This window comes from Neltuma alba, unplaced genomic scaffold, assembly GCF_004799145.2.
Source record: "Neltuma alba isolate B1F8T4 unplaced genomic scaffold, ASM479914v2 tig00011186_pilon, whole genome shotgun sequence".
NCBI lineage: Eukaryota > Viridiplantae > Streptophyta > Magnoliopsida > Fabales > Fabaceae > Neltuma > Neltuma alba.
In genome coordinates, this window is record NW_021635911.1 from 13,571 (window position 1) to 33,868 (window position 20,298).

At 33.4% G+C, this 20,298-nt stretch overlaps 1 long non-coding RNA gene and 1 pseudogene across 1 annotated transcript; both read right to left on the reverse strand.

Annotated features, from left to right (window-relative positions):
• Positions 1–15,996: 15,996 nt before the first annotated feature.
• Positions 15,997–16,833, reverse strand: LOC114762083 (uncharacterized; annotated as a pseudogene).
• A 1,919-nt stretch (positions 16,834–18,752) lies between these two features.
• LOC114762082 (uncharacterized) lies at positions 18,753–19,226 on the reverse strand. The gene is made up of 2 exons (XR_003742218.1): positions 19,145–19,226; positions 18,753–19,000 (listed from the first exon to the last, which is right to left on the reverse strand). It is a non-coding gene; the product is annotated as an uncharacterized LOC114762082 (long non-coding RNA).
• Positions 19,227–20,298: the final 1,072 nt, after the last annotated feature.

Sequence of the window (20,298 nt, forward strand, 5' to 3'; positions counted from 1 at the left end):
AGTAAACCTTCTTGGATGATCAAGTGGACTAATTGCAAGACTTTTGAGTTCAACTGTGTGGGAGTTGTTGTTGTTACTTATTGAATATGCAAACCAATTGAAAAATTCTCTGTGGACATTTTTATCAACCTCCGTGGATGTTTATATATGAACTCATAGCTGTTGCTTGACACAACTTCCAAACTCCTTGTAATTGAGCATAATTTGTTAGAAGAGTCAGTAATAAAGAAACTTAAAATATAAGAAGGTAAGTGAGTGTAATACCTATTGGATGAATGGTTCAACTTAACTGCAATTTATCAAAATTTGTTTGTGCGCTTGGAACTTTTCAGTAGGAGTAAGTTTGAGGTACTCAAGTCCTCCAACTGGTTCCCAATAGGAGGAAAGAAATCACTTGATGTGGAAAAACTAGCAGGACATTCATCAATGTGAGGTAGGTAGTTAAAAGACATCTCAATGTCATCAAAAATTAAGATCATCTCCCAAATAATCCTCTGCTATTGAACTCTTTGACCACGTCTTATTTCTGAAATAGGATTTCATTTTGTCTAAAAACTTGTAAGTTTAATGTCAAAACATGCATGTTAAATCTATACACACAATACTAGAAAAAAGACATTTAACGTCGCAAAATAATGGCGGTTAAGAAGAAAAACACCGTGGAAAAAAAGGCGATGGCATTTTTGTAAATAAGTGGCCTAATGATTAATTTTTCACGGTGGTTATTAAGAAAACCACTGTGGAAAGTTTTAAAATAACACGGGATAGGATTCAGTTTTACTCATTTTCACAGTTTCGTATCAGTGCGTTGTGGTCTCCTTCTGTCCAACCACCAATAAACTTCCATTACCGGCCATTCCTCAACCTTTCCCACTGTTTAAACTCCTCCATTTAGCTTATGGTGTCTTGCCGCCATCCACTGCCATTTGAACGCCCAACTTCGTGCCTTTGAATCGTTTCTACTGAGTAAGTATCCTCTTCTTTCAATCTTTTTAATTTTTGTTGGTTTCTTGGATGTTTTGACTATAAAAATCTATTGTATTTCAAATGGGTTTGTTAGTTTTATATTGTTGTTGGCTTGCATTGTTGGTTTTGCATTTTTTATGTGCTTGAGTTGTTGATTGGTGGCATTTGGTGTGAGAAAACCTCAATTCCTTCCTATATATGGTATTAGAAACATGTTTAAATGTTTGAAGTTGATTAGTTTTGAAGTTTTTGATTTTTTTAATAATTTTTGATATTTATTTCGAATTTTTGGTAATTTTTTTGTAATAAATTTGATAATTTAGTAATAAATAATCGGTTCATTATTTGGTAATTTTTTTTTGTTATTAACTTTGATCGATGATAAAATGTTGTTTAAAATTTTATTGCAAATGGATATCATTTGTGGATTCAGAAGTTTTAGCTTTAAGAATTTTTATTCAGTGAATTGGTTTGAAATTGAATTCTTACTTTTGTTTTATTTGTTATATTTCTTCAAATTTATCTTGTTTTTAATTTTTTTATTACATGTTAAGTGTTTTTTTAACAAAATATTACATTTTTAAGTTGGTTTGGTTGATTTATTTATTTATTTTTTATGCAAATTTAGGATTTGTTATAGGAAAAATTAGAATGGAGGACCTAAAGAGAATAATATTTTTACAAAAATTTACTTCTTTAAATATATATGTGTTTTAATTTATTTTTACAATAAGCTAAATTTTATATACAAATGTATTTTTTTCTATAACTTTAAATTAGAAACAAGTGTTTGAAAAGAAATTATATTAAATTAATTTAATATTTTTATAAAACTTTAAGCATGTTGAAATATGTTATGAAGAATAATTTTAATTTTGATTAAAATAATTTTTGTTTAACTATTTTACAAAACTTATATATGTTTATTTGATTTTATATTTTTATCAATATTTTCGCTCATTCACTATATATACCAATTTTTAAGAAATTACTTAATCTAATTTTTAAAAGTAATTATATATTTTATTTTTTTATTATAATATAGTCCTTTTAAATAATTACAATTTTTAAAATTCTTTATAATAAATATAACTTTTTCTTGGTATTTCACTCTAATTTTCCCTTTGTTACATATTTAAGGGGAAATTCTGTCAAATTTTTTATTTTTAAAAAAGAGACATTCCTTTTAATTTGTGCAGTTATCATTGCACTGTAATTGTTTGTGCTCCTTTTGATAACAAAGTCTACTGGTTCGATTCCCTCTGTGGAAGTCTATCCGAAGAAACCAGAGATGTCATCGACATGTTAGTTTATATTTATATATTTATTACGTGTGAAGTTTATAAAAACATATTTTAATATCATTAAATTTTGTTGTTGATAAGACTTTTCATAGTTTTAATGTTGTGGCGAAGAAGATAAATAGACAATCACCAACATAGATTCTTCCAAAAATATGTTGTTTTGAGCTAAATATATACTTTTAAGTCTTTTTCAATAATTAAAGTTAATGTTTATAATCAAAGTCTAATATTCAATTTTATATTTTATTTTGTTAGTACCGTTGTCAACAAGAGAGTGTTGAATATGGATATTATGTCATCTGCTATATAAATGACATCATTGAGACAAGGGTGACTAAGAAACTAGATGAGGTAAAGATAAGTTATATTGCATGTAATTCTTCAATTCTTTTTACATTTTTTTATTAAGTTGACTATGTTATTTTTTATTTACAGCTATTTCAAAATACTACGCCATATCAAATGGATGAAATCAACTTGACAAGGGACATTTTGTCAACAACATTGCTACAAAGTTTTGAAAATTTGAAATAGTTAGGTCATTCCTAAAAAAATTCATTGTTGGATTTTTTTTCTCTTAGTTTCTCCCCATACATGTTTCTTAGTTTTATTGTGCAAACAGAATTTCCTTAGCTTGTTACTTTAGTTTCTCCCCATACATGTTTCTTAGTTTTATTGTGCAAACAAAATTTACTTAGCTTGTTACTATTCTTTGAATTATGCCTTTACTTGTTGTTAGGAGAAGTAGCAAGCTACTTCTAAGGTATCATCTTGTAGTTATAGCTGGGATTGGTTTTCATCCTGCATTGCTGTGTTGTATGTATGTATATTAACTATCTAGTTGATTATTTATTCATATGGTCATCTTGAAATAGTTTTTCATATTCTACACTGCTTGGATTTATTTGAAACTGTAAACTGCAGAGAGGTAATAAGAAATGCACGCAGTATTATTTAAAAAAAAAAAGTTTTTAACGGTAGTTATTTAAATAACCGCTGTTAAAAAAGCTAACCACACACTACCAGAAAAAAGGTTTTTAACGGCAATTATTAGTGATTTTTCATGTCAGTTTTGGAGGCGAAGTTGATACAGTTGACGTGAAAGGTTTACAAAATACAGCGGTTGGGAACCGCCGTGGAAAGTTAACTTTCAAGGGCGGTTTAATTAATAACCACTGTTATAGTGTAATTTTCCATGGTAGTTTTTTAAATAACCACCGTGGAAAAGAGTTTTAATGGCGGTTACTTAAATAACCACTGTTAAAATTTAATTTTTTTAATAAAAAATTCTGCGTGATTTTCTTTTTTGCCACCCTGCAGTTTACAGTTTCAAATAAATGTAGGCAGTGCCGAATACGCAGAACAAGACCATATGAACAATTAATCAACTAGCTAGTTAATATATACAGCAAGCATTGAAATTTCTTTTAACATAGGTACAAAGCAAAAATAGAGAACCAAGAGAACTAATCAAGGGGAACCTAAGACCAAAGAACACATATAGGAACCAAGAGAACCAGCATCTTGAAAGAAAAGTAACTACTTCTGTCTGTACAATAGAGATAATGAACATGTATAGGAAGGAACCAAGAGAAAATATCTAACAATGAATTTTTTGAGGAATGACCTAACTATTTGAAAGTTTCAACATTTTGTAGTAATGTTGTTGACAAAGTATCCCTTATCAAGTTGATGTCTTCCATGGGATATGGCATAGCATTTTGAAATACTTGTTAATAAAAAATAACATAGTGAACTTAAAAAAAAAAGTGAAATAAATTGAAGAATGTCATGCAACGTAACTTATTTTTACCTCGTTTAATTTCTCAATCACTCCTGTCTCAATGATGTCATTCATGTAGCGGATGACATAGTATCCACATTCAACATGTCCTTGTTGACAACAGTACTAATAAAATGAAATATAAAATTGAATATTAGACATTATTGATTATAAACATTAACTTTAATTTATCTAAAAAGGTTTAAAAGTATATATTTAGCTCAAAACAACATACTTTTGGGAGAATCCATGTTGGTGGTTGTCTATTTTGTTTAATTACCACAACATTGAAACTATGAAAAGCCCTATCAACAGTATAAAAGAAAATGATATTAGATTATGTTTTTATAAACTTCACATGTAATAAATATATAAACATAAACTAACGTGTCGATGACATCTCTGGTTTCTTTAGATGGACTTCCACAGAGAGAATTGAACTAGTAAACTTTGTTATCAAAAAGGGCACAAACAATTAGATTCTAATGATAACTGCAAAAGACAAACCATGTTAATTATAATCCTACAAATACAACTTGTGTATCTCAAATAAAATAATACACTTATCTTTCCACGTAAGGTATCAAATATATTGGCTTTCTGGTCTGAGTCATTATGGTCATCATGTAGATCGACCTCACTTCTACAGTATTAAGCTCTTTTTGTACCCTTTGAGTACACATAAAACCATATGTTCCTTCAAGTCCTCAGTTCCAACAGATTTGAGTAAAGTGCCTGTTGTTCAAATAAGAAATATTAGGACACGCATAAAGTATAACATGAAATAAGAAAATGATATTGTAACTTACAAAATAGCGAGCTGCATGAAGACTATATCAAGCTCCTCAAGGTTGAGGAACTGAATGAGGTCCTTTTTGTCAACAGTGAAGTCGTATGTTATATCTAAACCCACAATCCCCAGCGACATCTTAAAAGTAACGAGCTTATCCATGTTTGGCATTACGGAATGAAGAACCTCCAAACTGGAATACATAAGTGCAACATCACCAAGAAGAGGCAGGAGTATAGGATTTGATGATGCACTCTTTGTGGCCTTCTTCGCTGCCACCTTCTTCACCACTAGCTTTGCAATAAGTCTCTTTGGCCACAAAATGAAATGTCCTTTAGCTTGGGCCAATAGTTGAACCTCATTAGTAGGATTGGGCACTGGTGTACCGCCCTGATCACGAAGAATCCTCTCCATTGTCGCTCTTTCTTGATCGCTCAGAATTTTCTTGCCGTGAATCATTGTGGCCATGAATGCTCGACTATTAGCAACATGAATAGGTGAATTTTCATAATCTATATAGAGAGCGCACAGCATTCCATTGTCTTTGATAGGATCAGGGCTAGGGTCAGGTTCAGACACTGTCAGTTGCTGTGCCTGATTATTACTACCCTTCCTGTTTTTTATCATAGGTGAACCTTGAAACATAATATGAAATTAGCTAAGACACATTAAATAAGTTTAAATGGATCAAATGAACCTTTAAAAGATTTGAAAAGATGTGTGATTATTACCTGGGAAGGTTCTGATACTCAAGGCATCTGGAATCCACTCGTGCCCATTATCATCAAAGCCTGTTGAAACTTGGTATCGAATTCATCACGTATCTTTTGCATATCTGCCATGTGTTGTTAACTGAGTTCAGCTCGAACTCTCTCTGTTTCTTCCTGTAATTGTTGGTTGAGCTCCTCTTTAGATACCATGTTAGTAGAGGATGATCCAGTGCTTCTTCGTGAAGCAGAGCCAACAAATTGTTTAATACCAATCCCTTTAGGAGTCCCTCTGACTCTGCTGGGATGGTCAACCTTTCTAATGGCAGTGGCCAAGATATCTATCCATCCTTGAGGGACGAATGTACCTTGGGATAATTGCTCCTTAAGTATATCCTGTAACATTAAAGCAACAAATTCAATTTAAGTTATGGTTGTGATTAATTAATAATAATTAGAAGTATATTACTATTTGAGTAAGGAGTTTATATAGAATAAAATTATTCTTAATGACTTAATTACAAACTATAATTTAGGAGAAAGAGAAAATAAATCAAGTTATGTTAAAATAATAATAATAAAAATAATAAATAAATATTATAAAAAATAAAAATAAAAATAATTAAAATAGTTAGATAAATACAATATATATTATAAAATAATATAAGTGGGTGGTCATTGTTACCGGAGAGGCAAGGGAGTAATTCCCGTGACCCTCTCATCTTTTGTTAAGGGAAAAAAAAGAAAAAAAATTTGAAATTTGTTGGAAGGCATGCTGCCGTTTAGTTTAATGGGAGGGGTATTTCCCATTCAAATTCATTTCCTCCTTCACTGTTACAGCATGACCTTTCTCTCTTTTCTTCCCTTCTCCCCGTGGCACTGTGTTCGTATTTCCTTGGTGGCGCCGTGTTGTGAGGAAGTGTATAAAAAAGAGGGTTTTACTTGGTCTCATGTAAGTCATCTAGGTAAGTTATTTTCTTCTTACCTTCTCTATTTAGTTTCTTCTATTTATTTTTCTAAGTTTATGATAGAAGAACAAATTTTTAGGGTTTGATAGATTGTTGATATTTGAAGTTCTAACTTATTTTTATGATATTAATGGAGCGTATGGGGTTAGAATAGAAGCCTTATGACTGATATTTTTATTTGGATGGTTGATTTGAGGTAATGTAGGTTATGGTTTGGTTGAAAAATGGTGATTTGTGTTAATGATGATATTAATTTCAAAATTTATCTCTTGGTTTAGTTCATTGGAGGTTATATTGAGGATTCAATGCTTGAACTTTGAGGATTTTTGTTGAAATAGGAATGTTGATGATTTTCGAAGAGACTTTAACTAGTGAAAGTTGGGTGTTTGGAGTAAATTGGAAAAAATAATATAAGTTATTGATTCTAATGAATGGGAAATGATTAATGGAAGAAGGGAATAGGATTGTAGTAATGATTGGAGGCATAGTTGATATATGGTTATTTTTTAAGAGTTAAAGTAAGCACTTTTTGGATATTTTTGGATGATTTGAAGGAATTATTCTTATTAAAAATGTAAATGAGAGAAATAGAGTTGGGGAAGTATTAGAAATCATTACTTGGAGGAATAGATGAATTATTATACTTCCTTTAAGTGAGCCCATTAGGGGGATTTAGTTAATAAACTATTTTAATGCTATATTAATTAGTCTTCTTATATTAATATATGTTTATCAATTTATTATTGTAGAGTGAGCTTAGTTTGGGTTCTTAAGTCTTGAATCCTCCTACTTTTAGTTCTTGTGTCAAGAACTTGAGGTAACCACTTTCTAATTTACCTTGTATGCTTGTTGATGTGATTATAAGCATATGTTGATATTATAAATGTTATCATTATATGTTATAGTGTTTTATGTATAAAAAGTGTAGAATAAAAGTATGAAATTTATGTTTTGATAAATGTGTTAGTTAAGTAGGCATGAATTGGTTTATCTTGAGATTATATTGTTGATGTTGACCAAATTGAGTATTGAATATGGAAATAATTTATGGATATTGAATTGTGTGAAAATTGAACTGTTGAATTGCTCATGGAACTGTATCGAGTTGTGATGGAGTATGATTGTGGGAGGTTTGGTTACTTTATACCATGTGGTATAGCCGCCACTTGGCGCTTAGTGGTTGGCTTTAACATTTTTAGGGCCCTCGGTATCACCCTTCCTTTGGCCGGGTCAAGGGTCAGTCCAAGGGACATGACACCTTTCCATATTTCAAGGAAAGGGGACTCATGGTTCGATATGAGCTCCGTAACTTTTGGCCGAGTTACACCTCATTATTGGAGAGCTTGGTGCAGTCTTGTAAAAGAGACGAATCCTGTTATGTGTAAAGAGCCCATGGGTTCTATTAGAGGTTACAAGGAGGTTATAAGGATGGTTGAGGAAGTTTTATGCATGCAAGTTACTTTTGAATTACTATATATTGTTTCTTTAAAGATGTTTATCCTATATGTTGTCTTGAAATTGTACTTTGCCAGCTTAACTATCTTGTAATCACTCCCTGTATACTTGTTGAATTGGAATTGTGGTTACTAGGTCAATTTGACTCACCCTGTGGTTAATTAACATTTTTCAGGCGAGGGTTCAGGTGTTGGTCCCAAGGGGAAGTTGTCCAAGGCTTGAGTTGCTCTTCCAACTCTGAGTAGCCTCTATTTTGGTATACATGATTTGTTTGATGTGTATTGCCAAACTTTAGGACCTTTTTGTTAAACTTAACATGTGTTTAATTTTTCCGCTGCATTCTAGACTTGAGCTATTGGGTGGAGCCCTTTTTGGGTATAGGTGACTTTTATTTTGATTGCGATTGATGTGGGCAGTAGTGGTAGTTATTTTGGTGGACTTCAGATGCTATAGCCCATTCATGATTGGTTTTAGTTATATTTTTGGGATTATAGATATTTGTGATGGAGTTGTTATGTACATGAAAAATCAAGTATTGATTACTTCTTATTACATTAATTATCTCTACTACTTTGGAATAGTGGCTACTGCACTGTTATGGATGTAAATTGTTAATGGCTATGGTAGATTTCTATTTGATTAGTTTTGTTCTTTTTACCATGGTTGATCTTTCAAAGTAATTATGGGAGTCTTTTATAACTATGGTCTTTTCATTGTATGATTTATTCTTTCTGTCATAGTTTCTACTTAAATATTTTTGGTTAACTCTTTCTGATTATATTGGTCATTTAAGAATTAATTATTGTTTCTAAAAATGTTTAATTACCACTTATTACGGGGGCTGTTACATACTGTGTGCGACGTAACCCATATAACTAGTAACTTGAGCCTCCGTCTTTCCTATAGGCTTCAAATGATCATCAAACTCCACTGTAATCCTTATAGGCTATGTGGTCTTATCACATAAAGCCAAATGCCTCGTACGGGTTGGCCCTCTACCCTTTCTTTAGCTAGTAAAAGAGTTGTCGTCGCCAGAACCCTGTTGACCGGATCCGTCCATTTCTTGTTCAAAGAACAACGAATTAATAAATGTAAGAACAAGATATATCAAGTTAATATAAAATATTATTAAGTATATTTAACAAAAAAATCAAATAATTCATTTAAGCCTTACAACGATTATTCTCCCAAATTCCTTCACAATGATCATCTCTAATAGCATAGTCATCATCTACCAAATCTAATTTAACTGTTTTAGGTTGTGTAGCTGTGAAAGGTAGGGTTTCATCAAGATTAAACTCTAAGTCACCATCATCTCCACCAACTCCTTGCCTCTTATCTTGAAGCACGATAGACAATTTCTTTTTTGCTACATTGGTTTTGCTTAACTTGACGAAATAAATAGCTCGTCTCCATATCAAAACTTCTCAAGATCAACCGAAACAAATCCAAATTCTTCATCCACTTGCACAGTATTACTATTAACCCACTTACATTTGAAGACGGGAACTTCAAACTTGGTATAACTAACCTCCCATATCTCTTCTATTATTCCATAATAGGACATTGCCGCCAATGTTGTGTTTCTATCTCTAGAACTAGCAAAATGCATAGCTTCCGCTACTACCATCACCCCACTGTTCTGTATGGTACTCTTATCGTCTTAGGTTTTTGTGTGAAATGAATAACCATTTATGTCATATCCACCCAACACAAAACCTTAAAAGAAGGCCCAGCTAGTCTCTGTATTGTCTCAGAAGGATTGCCATCTTTTAACACTTCTTGCTTGAACCACTCTACAAATGACTTATTATGTTCATTAGCTAGTTGCATATCGTTCTTTCTTGGATTCAAGTTCTTTGACATATTCTTGTGAGCATTCAATTAAGGCAAAACTTCATCTGTGTTGTTTAAAATGTATAGATGTGCTTGCATTACAACTTCTCTTGACATAGACCTCACTATGACACCCCGTGTTCCCTTACTTCTCCCTTGATCATGTCGAGATTGAGGAAGACCAACTGCCTTTACCTTATCAAGATATGCGTTACAAAACTCAACTGCCTCCTCAGCTACATATCTCTCAACAATTGATGCCTCAGGCCGATAAGGATTCTTAGAGTACCCTTTTAGGATTTTCATGTATCTCTTAAAAGGGTACATTCATCTTAAACACACAGGGCCAGAAAGTCTTATCTCTTGCACAAGATGAGTTATCAAGTGGACTATAATATCCAAAAATGATGGAGGAAAATGCATTTCCAATTAGGAGAGGATCACATAACCTTCGTTTTCTAATTCATCCAACTCAGCAGGATCAATGACTTTACTGCAAATGGCACTAAAAAACATCAAGTCTTGTAATAGTACTTCTCACATCGCTTTTCATAATGCCTCGATAGCAAGTGGAAGTAATTGTTGCATCAACACCTGACAATCATGAGACTTCATTGTCGTTATCTTCAAATCTTGCATTGAAACAAGTTTGCTCAAATTAGAAGAATAACCTTGTGGCACCTCAATACTATTGATAAAACCATAGAAACTTCTTTTCTCTTTTTCTGATAATGTGTGCATAGCTAGATGTAAATAAGCCCTCTTACCATCTCTTTCTTGTAGGTGGAGGACTTTTCTTATTCCAATTTTGACTAAGTCTGGTCTTGCATTGATTCCATCCTTAGTCTTTCCACTTATATGTAAAAGTGTACCAACAAGGCCCACACACACATTCTTCTCCACATGCATCACATCTAGACTATGTCTCATATCAAGACTTTGCCAATATGGAAGATAAAAAAAGATAAATCTTTTTTTTCCCATATATTCCTCTCACCGGCAGTCTTCTTCTTCCTTTTACTCCACCTGCTGATAAACTTCTTCTCTAGTTAATGGTCTTGGAGGCATTTCATATTCTTGTGAGTCGTTAAATGCCTTTTTCAATCTACGGTAAGGGTGATACTGACTAAGAAACCTTATGTGACCAAGGTATACCGTCTTCCTGCCATATTTAAGTTGCATATAGTGGGTGCCTTCTTTGCATATTGGACATGCTTTATGCCCCTTAACACTATCCTGACAAATTTCCATATGCTGGAAAGTCAATTATCGTGGCGAAGATCATGGCACATAAATTGAAGGTCTCTTGTTTATATGCAACAAACACATCAACATCTTCCTCCTATAATTTCTTCAGATCCTCAATCAAAGGTGCGAAATACACATCGATATCGTTTCTTGGCTGTTTTGGCCCCGAGATCATCAAAGATAGCATGATATACTTTCTTTTCATACGTAACCAAGGAGGCAAGTTGCAAATTATGAGGAGCACTGGCCAAGCACTGTGTGTGCTACTAAGATCCGTACAAAGCCCTAGCCGAAGGTTGCTTGGCTCACCACTGAATTGAGGAAATTTTTGATCTATCGTTTTCCATTGAGGAGAATCTGCTGGGTGACGAAGCTTTCCATAACATATTTTCTCATCAAAATGCCATCTCAAGTTCTTTGCATCTGTGGCATTAGCAAATAGACGCTTAAATTGTAGTATTATTGGAAGATATCATAGAACCTTCAAAGAAGAACCTTTTGGTCATCTCATTATAATCACCATCATCTTTCTTAACTTTGTATCTTGAAATCCCACATTTATGGCACTTATTCAACCCTTCATACTCATTTCTGAATAATATGCAGTCATTAGGACACGCATGTACCTTCTCATATTCTAAACCCATCGGACACAAAATTTTCTTTGCCTCATATATTCGTTTTGGAAGTGAATTCCCTTTTGGAAGAATATCACTCAGCAGTTCAAGTAATTCCGTGAAACTAGCATCAGTCCAACCATTTCTTGCCTTCAAGTTCATCAATTTCAACATAGTTGTCAACCTTGTATAATCATCTTTACACCCTGGGTATAAAGGCGTCTCTACATCACTACACAAAGTTTCAAAAGTGGGAGAAAATTGTGTAGAGAATTCAGACCTTATATCACAAAACATATCCAAAATTCTATCACCAAAGTCTTCATTCACAACCTTCTCCTTTGTAGACAGTATAGTCTTTCTAACTTCTCCATGTCATATCCAATTTGTATACCTCAAATTTATCCCATCACAGATAAGATGCTCTTTTATCTCAGAAATACTCTGTTGACTATTGTTTGAGCATTTGACACAAGGACAATAGTACAATCCACCTCTTTTACGAGGGGCATTTCTCTGAGCAAACTCAAGAAACCTTTCAACCCTATCTTCATATTCTTTGCTGATTCTCTTAGCTTTCATCCAACTACGATCCATTGTTCTACAGAATCAATGAACATAGTTGTCAAGCTCAATTCTAATTCCTTAATTCAAATATTGAAATAATAAAATCATTAAATGTTAGTCAATAAATTAAAATTGACTAACATTTAATTACAAATTAAAGGAAATGTCTCTTTTTAAAAAATAAAAAATTTGACAAAATTTCACCTTAACAACTATGTACAAACACCAAATTAGAAACAAAAACACTCGAAATTTTTAATCAAAATTAAAATTTTCTCAACCCCTATTTATCTTATTAAATATATTATAATAAAAAATAAAAAATATAATTATTTTTAAAAATTAGATTAATTAATTTCTTAAAAATTAGTATATATATAGTGAATGAACGAAATGTTAATAAAATAAAAAATCAAACAAACACATATAAGTTTTGTGAAATAGTTAAACAAAAATTATTTTAATCAACAAAAAAAACTATTCTTCATAACATATTTCAACATGATAAATTTGAAGGAATATAACAAATAAAAAAAATAAAAATTTAATTTCAAACCAATTCAATGAATAAAGATTATTAAAGCTAAAACTTTTGAATCTAAAATGGGAACACAAATGATATCAATTTGCAATGAAATTTTAAACAACACTTTACCATCAATCAAAGTTCATAATGGAAAAAAATTTACAAAATACCAAACAGATTATTTATTACTAAATTCTCAAATTTATTACAAAAAATCTACCAAAATTCGAAATAAATATCAAAAAATTATTAAAAAATCAAAAACTTCAAAACTAATCAACTTCAAACATTTAAACATGTTTCTAATATAGTATATAGGAAAGAATTGAGATTTTCTCACACCAAATGCCCACCAATCAATGGTTCAAGCACATAAAAAACACAAAATCAACCATACAAGCCAACCACAATGTAAAAGTAACAAACCCATTTGAAATACAATAGATTTGTATGGTCAAAACATTCAAGAAACCAAGAAAAATTGAAAAGAATGAAAGAAGATGATACTCACAGAGTAGAGATGATTCAAATGCAAAAAGAGGGGCGTTCAAATGGTGGCGGATGGCGGCAAGACACCACAAGCTAAATGGAGGAGTTTAAATGGTGGGGAAGTGGGGCGAATGGCCGGTAATGTAAGTTTTTTGGTGGTGGGACAGAGGGGGACCACGGCGCACTGAAACGAAACTGTGAAAATGAGAGAAAATGAACCCACCGTAGGGTTATTTTAAAACTTTTCACGGCGGTTATTAAGAAAACCCTCGTGGAAAGTATTTTTAATAGCAGTTATTTAAATAACCGCTGTTAAAAATGTTTTCCATAGTGGTTTTCTTAATAACCGCCATGGAAAATCAACACTTAAACAACTTATTTACAAAAATACCACGCCTTTTTTTCCACGTCGTTTTTCTGATTAACCGTTGTTATTTGACGACGTTAAAAGTCTTTTTTCTAGTAGTGATGGCGGTTCTGTTAAAAACCGCCGTAGAAAGTTCCGTGGAAATTTGATTTTCCACGGCAGTTTTTAACAGAACCGCCGTGGAAAGTCTATTTTCCATGGTGGTTTTCAACTACCGTGTTTTATTTATCTTTCAACGTCGACTGTATCTATTGCGCCTCCAAAGCCGTCATGAAAAACTCTTAATAACTACCGTTAAAGGTTTTTTTTCCTGACAGTGACAATTGTTGGAATAATATGAGAGATCGAGGTTGCCTACTTGGTATAGTGCTTTGCTTGTCTTTTCTTTTCTTTTCCAGTGCATGAGAAAAAGAAGACGTAAAGCCTCAAGGGAAGTTCAAGATAGTTGAATTCTTCCACCGGTGCTACTTCCAAATTGAGTCCTCTCATAAACAGGAAAATAAATGTATAGCTACAATCAACGGTCCTCATGATCACCCTCAAAAGTCTTGGTCCTCCACTTTCAAAAGTTATACAGAATTATTAATGTGGAACGTGCTCATTTGAACCTTCATATTCCTCTTCCTTCCTCGATCCTTCCTACATGCTCCAAATTTGTGACAATGATGCTCACTTCTCACATGAAAACATGAAAAAGAAATGTAATAACTTTTAGTACTTATACTCTGACACTATGTGTATCTTTATTTTCTTATACATCATTAAATAATCGAAAAGCATCATCAGCTAGTCTTTATAGTTTACCTCATTGTTTGATCTGTTCATTTTAATCTATTGATTTTATAAAATTTTTTTTCCAAAAAATGCATGTATTTTAAAAAATCAGAGTGGGACAAATAAAATAGATTTCATAAAGAGTCCGTGAAATTTTATAGATTCAAATTGATGGTTTATACATTACTCAGGGATGGGATATACACACACATATGTACGTAACGAATCAAACTATAAGAACCCAATTCACACAAAGAAAATTACATAGACTTAGTTGAGGTAAATTATAAGGACTTGTAAGTTAATTTTCCTTAAAATCAATGTATCTGTTTATATTCAAAATAACATGTTTTTATCTACTTGTTAAGCATGCGACTCATACCATTTAAAGGGAAGAATTTAAACCGACCATTATCAAGACACTATTGTTCATAAAAATAACTTGTAAGTATGTATGTAAGCCTTTTTTTATCATCTAGTTATAAATTCTACCTCTTTTTGTTTTTTTTTTATCACCTAAAACTCACCTCGCCTGGAAAAAGAATGGAAAAAAGAAAAGACTGCATCATACTTTTAAAGAACGTAAGTGATATATAACTTTTTAAAAAGTGCAAATGACATCCTACGACCACAGTTTTAAAAAAAGAACAAATTATATTCGGGTTTTGCACACACACACATATATATATATATTTAAAGCAAGTCCTCTATATTAAAATTTAATGATTTTTATATTTATACTAAGTTATTAAATTTCTTTCCTATATTAATCTTATATTTTGCCTTTTTTCACTTTTCCCAACTTCTCATTACTATTCTCAATTTGAAATATTGTTTAAATCGAATCCAATCCACAAAGAAAATACAGAATGAATTGAGGCCTTTATTCAATTATTTAACCATATTTTTAAGATAAAAGCATCCTTAAAATTAAAAGTCTTAATCTGTTTCTTTGCTGCCCATGAGTATATGTAGGTGAGAAAAGTGACATGGACAGTGTCAGGCATATTGCAACCTGGAATATAGAGAAATATGTAATCATGAAGTGATAAAGGATTTACATGCACCTCCATAGGCCAGTGAATTCTCAAGGCTTTCACGTATTGTCGCTGCTATTTATCTCTGAGAAAAGAGACTTTTGTACTTGGATCGTTTACACTAATTGGTTACTTCCTCCGGCCTTAAATGTAGAGGTTAGGTAACTAACTTACAAAAGATTAATTAATTAGTTATTTATAAAGGAATATTTGTTAATTTTCTTACGATACACAGCCGCACTAAAAATACTTGCATCGATGGAAATCCACTTTTAATATTGATAATTTAGGAAAAATTATAAATTAAAAGACAAATTGAATTGAAATCTTATATTTAGGATTAAAATGAATCTCTCAACTGGCTCCTACATTTAATTAAGATAAGAAGCTTGTATTATATACAAACTCTACAGCATATGTTTATGCATGGATTCTTCTACAGACGGTGTTGATTATGTGACAAATATATAGCTAGTATAGAGTTTTCATCAAGCATTGACAAAGTATAAACTAAAGTAAAAATTATAAATTAAAGTTTAGAGATGAATTAAACATTACCATATTGATGAAAAGGAAATTTCCTGATAAACTCAAGACTCACACTACATAAGTACTTTACTTAGTTACTAGAAGAGAGATAGATCTCTTAGAAATGACGACCACTTATTTTCCTAGCTAGTAAAGCATATGTTTAGTAGGCCGAAAAAGATTCCTACAAAAGTAGGTCGAATAAACTATATCAGACTAGAGTGGGAATAATAGAAACACAAACAAGGGTATAGGTATAAAAGCAAGTGCAGAAATAAAGTTAGGAACCCACTTTGAACCATGACAATGCATGATGAAAAAGGCACTACTAAATGCTATCATCATACTTATTATAGAGATGAACAAAGCAACCAATCCAGATATGAGCTTCAAGGGTAATGACTTGCGAAAAGTATCTTATGCATAACGTGGGAAGAGGATAGACAAGAAAATAAGTATGGAAGTTGAGGATGAGATCATTGTAGTCGCATCAGATATGGCAAATATCAAGAATGATGGTTTCTGCAAATAATTAGGGTTTCCTGAACTGTCATTGATACCACCAGGTATACTAAATACAGCTGTAAACACTCCAGTAGTAATAAGAGTTGAAACAACCATGCATTTTTTTGATGTTTCCTTCATCCATGATTATGCTTCTTTTAGCAAGTCTTTGTGCTCCTTTGTGAAAAGTTGGCGAGGAGTCAAGCATATTGTATTTTTCTTCTGTATATATGACGGTAGCATTATCTTCTCCACCTCTTGCCATGTCAAAGAGTATAATATGCTATCAATATCACTATAGAATATATAAACTTTATAACAAATTGTAATATTATCACAAGTCAGTAGTTTATTCCTCTACTATAATATACAACCTACTCAAGTATTTTTTATAACATACAATACCTCAAACCACAGTAACTAAAGAGTCATTTGGAAAGTTGTTCCAAAAACTACGTTTAATCAATGAGGTGGTGCCAATCTTGCTGCCATATACAATAAGTTGTCTTTATATCTAGTATCCTCAAAACAAACTATGAAATCTTTGATCGGGCCAATATCATGTATGAGATTGAAGATATCAGATTAACGACACAAAACTGCAACATGAATTATGCTTCGATTTCTTCTATCAACTTCCCTTATTTAATCAGGATAGGTACTTATAAGCTCAGCTAGAAACTCAAAATTTCCAACTTCTACGGCATTAGATATTACAGGTGAAGGTACTCTTATGTGATTTTCATGGATTAAACTGTACGAATTGGCTTGAGATAAGTCTAGTTTGATTTTTTTCCTCTTGTAGAGAATTGAAAGAGATTCAAGTAGAATTTTGGAGTACCTCAATACGATTTTTATAGAAGTAGTCATGATTTTTCAAAATTAGACCAAAAATCTGGAATTTAACCAGTGAACAGTAACCCAAGAACTAATTGCAAATCTTCAATCTATGAGCTTGGTTCGTGAAGCGCTTGAACCGTAACACTTCCAAATGTGTATTCTGAGGGGTTCAAGGAAGGATGTGTATACTAAGAGATACAAATTTCCAAAGTTGAGCCAAGAAAACTGAAAGTTCCAGAATTTACCAAATAAATAGTGATTTTCATGGATTAAACTGTACAAATTGGCTTGAGATAAGTCTAGTTTGATTTTTTTTCTCCCATAGAGTATTGAATTTAGTGTCACCACTGAAGGTTTACTTTTAGTGGTGACACTAAAAAGTCACATACCTTTCAGCAGTGGAAAAAAAACCACAACAAGTGGACTTTCAGCGGTAACTTTTTTTGTTACTGCTAAAGGTCTACTTTTTGCAGTTTTTTTTTTTTCACTACTAAAAGGTATACTTTTAGCGGTGAATTTTTAGAGGCGCCGCTGAAAGTATACCTTTAGCGGTGACTATTAGTGTAACCGTTGAAGGTCTAACTTTCAGTGGCGACTTTCTAATGTCACCACTGAAGGTTTGGCTTTTATTGACGGCTTTCTAATGTATCCGCTAAAGGTCTGACTTTCAGCAGCGACTTTCTAATGTTGCCGTTGAAAGTACAATCTAATAATATATATTTTATTTTATAATAATAATAAACAAATTCAATCCAGCTCAATGGCAAGATGATTAGACACAAAAAAGAGGTGGTTACAAGTTCGAACCCTGAAGAAGACACATTTAAGGTAAAAATATTTGGGCGGTGATGTGTCATGAGAGTGGTGATGTGGCAATGATGTGGAGGCGGCTAACAATGACATGATGGTGGCTAGTGGTGACATGGCATCTGGTTGGTGATGATGTGGCAACTGGCAGCGATGAGGTAGAGGTGGCCAATGATGACATGGCGTCGACAGTGATGACGTGGTGTCAATAAAGCTAATTTTTCTTAAACATCACGTTCAATGGTGACAAAAAAGTTGCCACTAAAAGTCACTTTTGGCGGTGATAGTTTGTCGCTGCCAAAAGTTCTCTCAGCAGTGACAATAAGGTCGTCACCGAAACTAGCTTTCAGTAGTGACAAATGTCACTACTGAAACTTCTAAAAGTCATCGGTGAAAGTGTCTTTTAGCGGCGATCTTTTTTGTCACTACCAAAAGTTTTCAACCACAGTAATTACGGCAACAACTTTCAACGGCGACAAGTCACCACTGAAAACTTTCAGCAGCGACTTTTATACTTTCAGTGGCGATTTTTTGTCGCCGCTGAAAGTTAATTTTTTTGTAGTATGTCGTCCATAATCACTACATCATCATGTTTAAGCAATATACTCCACAAAAATTTTACTAGTCGAAGTTGCTGAGTTTGCCTCAAACCTGGGAAACACAATAGAATTTATTGTATGTAGTAAAATCACTATATCATAATTATATATTATTTGTAATTTGTGATCATGGACGCTTACAGGACTTCATGAGCCGCTTTCTATATCGTTGACTTTGGCAAATAGAACTTAAAGGCTTTCAAGCCAATATGTGCAGTATTGTCTCGTTTGAATCATCTCTCTCAAAAGCTAAATTTGGATGCATCTCTAGACACGTCAAGGCTAAAGCTAAATCTGCACAGATGAATATGTAAAATAAGTCATATATGTGATTGATACATGTTTAACACAAGGTATATATGATGTGCATCACACTTCGAATTTTATAGTCTTGTGTTTTTGTTTATGTATGTGTGATATTCTAGTTCTTACCGTAGATTTCATTGTTGACCCAGCAGAAGAGTAGTACTATCCAATCAGTATAATCATGAAAAGCCTGAATAGTTTCTGGATAAAGATGCCAAGCCCTGTCACTTTGTCCTTGTAAAACAGCCACATGAAGAGAAGTGGTTCCTTGAGCGCCCCTTATCAATGGGTCTTTGTTTTTTCTCTTCATGATCTCAACAATCTGCAGATTCCCAGTTGGTGTAGCGATGCTGAATGCAGTGTTCCCATTCACATCTTGCAATTCCAAGTCTTCTGGATTCACTTCCTTCACTAGCTCATCCACAAAGTGAATATGGTTCGATCCAGCAGCCACATGAAGCACCGTCGACCACCCCTTGGCTATGGCAGTGCAAGCTAGACTCTGGTCTTGATCTAAGATACGCTTTGCTGTTTTCCAATCACCTTTCAGTGTTGCTTTGTGAAGGGGAACACAAAACCGTTGATATTTATCTCTTCGCTCTTTTGAGACAAGTTAATTAATGGAAACATTGTCATATACACTACAAAAAAATTGACTTTCAGCGGCGACAAAAGTCGCCGCTGAAAGTACAAAAGTCGCCGCCAAAAGTTTTTTGCGGCGACAAGTCGCCGCTGAAAAGTCGTTGCCGTAGCAGCCGTGGCTGAAAACTTTCAGTGGCGACTAAAAAGGTCGCCGTTAAAAGATACTTTCAGCGGCGACTTTTAAAAGTTTCAGCAGCGACAAATGTCGCCGCCGAAAACACTTTCGGCGGCGACATTTGTCGCCGCTAAAAAGCCTTTCAGCGGCGACAAAAAAGTCGCCGCAGAAAACCCTTTCGGCGGCGACATTTGTCGCCGCTGAAAAGCCTTTCCGCGGCGACAAAAAAGTCGCCGCCGAAAGGGTTTTCTGCGGCGACTTTTTTGTCGCCGTTAAAAGGCTTTTCAGCGGCGACAAATGTCGCCGCCGAAAGTGTTTTCGGCGGCGACTTTTTTGTCGCCGCTGAAAGTAATGCCTAAGAAGAATTGGCTTTACCAATGCCACGTCATCACCGCCGGTGCCACGTCATCGTCTCCGGCCGCCACGTCAGCACCGTCGACCTCCACGTCATAGCCATCGGCGGCCACGTCATCACCGCCGACCGCCACATCATCACTAGCCACCTCCACGTCATTGCCACGTC